Source organism: Triticum aestivum, chromosome 6B (assembly GCF_018294505.1).
Source record: "Triticum aestivum cultivar Chinese Spring chromosome 6B, IWGSC CS RefSeq v2.1, whole genome shotgun sequence".
NCBI classification, from domain to species: Eukaryota; Viridiplantae; Streptophyta; class Magnoliopsida; order Poales; family Poaceae; genus Triticum; species Triticum aestivum.
This window is the reverse complement of record NC_057810.1, coordinates 681013572-681018153: the sequence shown is the minus strand read 5'-3', so window position 1 is coordinate 681018153 and position 4582 is coordinate 681013572.

Genomic DNA, 4582 nt, shown 5'->3' with positions numbered 1-4582 from the left:
AGTTGAACTAGATAGTTGATTTAATTAATAAAACTACTTTATTTAACTATATATAGAAGTAGTTTGTAGTAAGTGCTACTTTATTTATTTATAGTAAGTGCTACTTTATTTATTTATAGTAAGTGCTACTTTATTTATTTATAGTAAGTGCTTAATAGTTGAACTAGATAGTTGATTTAATTAATAAAACTATTTTATTTAACTATATATAGAAGTCCGTAGTTCCCGCATCGACGTCGGCGATGCCTATCCCGCATCCTCGTTGTCGTCGACTCGGCGGTGGAGGCCTGCTTGATCAGGGCCATGTTCGGGACTGGGCTCCGCCGGGCTGGTATTGGGAGGTGCTACCTTCTGGGGGACGTAGGTTGGTGAGGAGGCAACCCGTTGTTGACCCGATCCTTGTTTGGTGGCGGTCCCGTGGGCCAGTGACGGTGCCGAGGCTTCCGGACACCGCGGAGGTGGTACGTCACCGTGTCAGCGAGGAGGACGAGCACGTCCGTCGCTACATGGTTGCGTTGGAGGGCAGGTTCGACAATATCTGGCAGGTTCTTCAGGGATCTCACTGGAGCTATGATCCTGTGATCGTTCCTTATCTTTGGGTGTCCACCGCCTGCAACGATACCCGTCGGACGCTACGGTTCTAGCTGTATTAATTAGCGATGCTATATGTATGATAGTATTCGAGGAGTATTCGACGATGTACGGACACAAGAGATGATGTACTTTTGGTTATAATTGAATGCATGCTAATTTGAATACTACTTTATTTTACGATTTGGTTTTGCTTATTGAATGCTCATATTGGAAAAGTACTCCTACTTTGAATGCTAAAATTGAAGAGCACTCCATGCAGAAATCTAGGAGCCCCCTCCATCATCCACGCCATCGTGGGGGTAGCTTCTCCTTCATTCGCGCGTGCTAGACAATTTGTTGTAATAATGCACTCGGGAATGAAAGGAGGAGCTACATACCATCACCGATAGTCAACCCGTGATTAATAATAATGATCTAATTTAGGTTTTTTAGTACATATATTTAATATTTGAATTATGAACTTAGGCCGGAAATGTCGTACTCGGACGATGAAAACCGCCCGGGGGAGTGCGACTGGTGCCACGACGACTGAGGTATGTGCGACAGGTTCATTGAGCTGGACGAAGATCGGCGCTTCAGCATTAAGCTCGAGGAGACCTTCGAAGTTCATACGGTACGCAACGACGACAATAGTTTTTTTCGTAATTAAGCATGACTTCAACTATTTTAACGTGTATTTTTCATCTTTTCCAATTCGACTAGCTTATCCCATGCTTTGCAAGACGCTATGTCTTGGAGAGGATGGGTTTAAAAACCATGAAAGTATGGAAACCAAAAAAATTATCCTAAGTACCCATCATGGTGTAGATTTTCAAGTAAAGTTGTACAATGCTCAGAGTGTAACCCATTTTGGTTGCAAAAACTGGGAAGCACTTTGCAAGATGTATGATTTTGATGAGGGTATGCTTGTCACCATGGATCTTGGTGATCGTACAATCGCGCAAGAGAGACATTCGATTTTCGTCCTTGTGGATACACCTCCAAATCTTCCCCTATGTGAGCTTAACATAGTTATTAAGTAATTTATATTGTTTATTTCAAAATAGTTGACCACTTATTTCCATTGACAGCTTATTTTTATTTTTCAAAGAATGTGCGGAAGATGGTAGACAAAATTTACTACACCGAAGGCTCCGAACTAACTTATCAGGAGAAAAATCATCTGGTCGCATTTTGTACTGATCTTGAGAATTACAATATCTACAATCAAACTCCTCAACATTATGGTCAATACGTGCCACTAGTGCACGTGTTGAACTACGGTAACTACCATGGAGATACCCTGGTAAGATTTTTTACTATTACGACATCCGTGCATCTTTTTGCACACTTCTAAAACTAGTACACCATTGCTAACTACGAAGTTATTACTATGTTTTTCAACAGATAATCCCGAATGATTGTGTGCCTCATCTGATATATACACACGGTAGCCTTCATGTTTTGAACATACAACCAGGTCTTCCTACGAATCTGAACTGTCCATATCGGGTTTCTAAAAAAAGTGGAGACATGACAATCAAAGAATGGAAAAAATGTATGGACAGTCGTAAAGAGCTTCTTGGAAGCAACAATCAGCGAAGGGCAAAAATTGGAGACAGGATGATCGCCATTCTTCATAATGGAGAGTCAGAGTTTATATTGTTTTATGCTATTTTACCTTAAGGGTGTTTAGGTCATGTCCTACCTGATACTGATGATCATGTGCTAAGAACAATTATGTAGGGTTGGGTTCGATGACTATGAGGATGATGATCGTATGACTTATTATTAATAACGAGTAGAAGTTGTATGATGTTGCATGATTAGTAGGACTTGTTATTATATATGATGATGTATGATGTGAGCATGCATGAGTTATTATATCAGCGGGTGAAATGAACATATATAGCAGCAGCGTTGGTAAACCAAGGACGAAGATATAAGAGAGGACACTTCTCCCTATTTGCTAGCTAATAACAACCTAAAAATAACCCCCAAAACCCCTAAAGCAGCCACTTTTCTAAAAAAACATGGACTTTTGGTCCCGGTTGGTGCCACCAACCGAGACCAAAGGCCCCCTGACTGGGCTCGGTGCACAGGGCCACGTGGAGGCACATTTGTCCTGGTTCGTGTTTGAACCGGGACTAATGGATGGAGGTATTAGTAACGATCCATTAGTCCCGGTTCATGAACCGGGACTAAAGGCCCTTACGAACCGGGGCTATTAGGTGTTTTTCTACTAGTAAACAGTGCCCGGCCGCCCACTGCCGCTTGGCGCCCACAAGGTGTTTGATAAAACGCTTGCATGATATGTATTGCTTTAACTTCAGATTTTGTAGATGAATTTGGTACATGTTGTTTGCCGTTTTATAGACTAGTTGAAATTCAATATTGTAGATGAGTTCGTCATATGATTCTTCTGACGAAGAATTTCATATTCAAGAGGAGGAGGATCTTGCAATGATCCTAGCTATGCACGTCAATAAAAAGCCGAAGCATGGTGGTTCGGTTATGGGTCGTCAGAAAATTAGGAGGGATAAGATCGATGTCGACAAGAGATTGATGATGCACTATTTTGTGGAGAGAACCCCACATACCCCGAGTCGTACTTTCAGCACCATTTTAGGATCAGCACCGAGTTGCTCAAACGCATTGCAGAGAAACTGGCGAGCCATGATCAATTTTTTAAACAAAAGAGGAATGATGCTGGAGAACTCGGGCATATCACCTTTTAAAAGGTGACAACTGCTTTGCGTATGTTGGCATACGGTATTTCGGCTGATCTAGTTGATGACCACTTGACCATGGGTGCGAGTCAAGCCATCATGCGTGTCAAGCGCTTCGTAGTCGGAATTGTGCAAGTGTTTGGTCCGGAGTACTTTAGAGCTCCCAATGCTGAAGACGCCACAAGGCTTTTGGACATGAACAAAGCTTGCGGGTTCCAGGTATGCTTGGCTCAATAAATTGCATGCATTGGAGTTGGAAGAACTGTCCTGAGGCATGACATGGACAATTCCACAACCAGAAAAAGGGTTTCACTATAATCATTGAAGCAGTGGCCGATCAAGAGACTTGGATTTGTCATGCTTTTTTTGGAATGCCTAAATTTTTGAATGCCATGAACGTTCTTTTTTTAGGGTAAATGTCGCCGCTTTTATTTAAAACATAAAACAAGTTCGGAATCTCGCTTGCGATCACTTCCAGAATGCAATCTGGGGGTGATCCAAGCCAAACCTTACAAAGTTCTTCACCTACACCTATCTTAGTTAACTTATGCGCGACAACATTAGCAGAACGCCTCACCCACGAAACTCTAAAATCCTCAAAAGACCGAAGCATGGTCTTGATCTCCTCCACCATGAGTCTGTTGCTGTCAAGATCCTTTCTGGACTGTTAATCATCTGCACTAGAGCCCGGCTGTCCTGCTCTAGTTGAATTCTCTGAACATTAACCTTCGCTGCCACCAGCAAGGCTCTCTTACATGCCTTAATCTCCACAACCTCTGCCTCCATAACATGAGGGAAGAAGTGACACACACCTGCAAGAACATCACCATTGTGATCCTGAAGCACTACGCCTCCTCCGCTCTTGCCTCCAAACTTTGATGTGGCTCCGTCAGTGTTGGCCTTGATCCAACCCTCCTCCAGCGTTGTCCATCTCTGCAGAACTGCAACTTTGGTCTCCCGGCTCGGCTTCTCATTAACCTCCCGCCATTCTCTCATGAAAGAGCAAACCCTCTCCATTATTTCATGTGGTACATCAATCCTTTTGCCATTCTTTGTCTCATTCCGTGCCAGCCATAGGGCATAAACCGCATGGATCATCGCCTGCCGCTCATCTTCATGAGCTTCAGCGAACCACCCGAGCAGCCAATTCGCAAGCTCGCTCTGGCAGCATGTGAAATGCGGTGGGGCTGCCACCGTTACTACTTTTTCCGAGCGTAACTGGTTCCAAAACTGGACTGAATGTTGGCAAGTCCACAATCTGTGCATGATAGTCTCCTCCC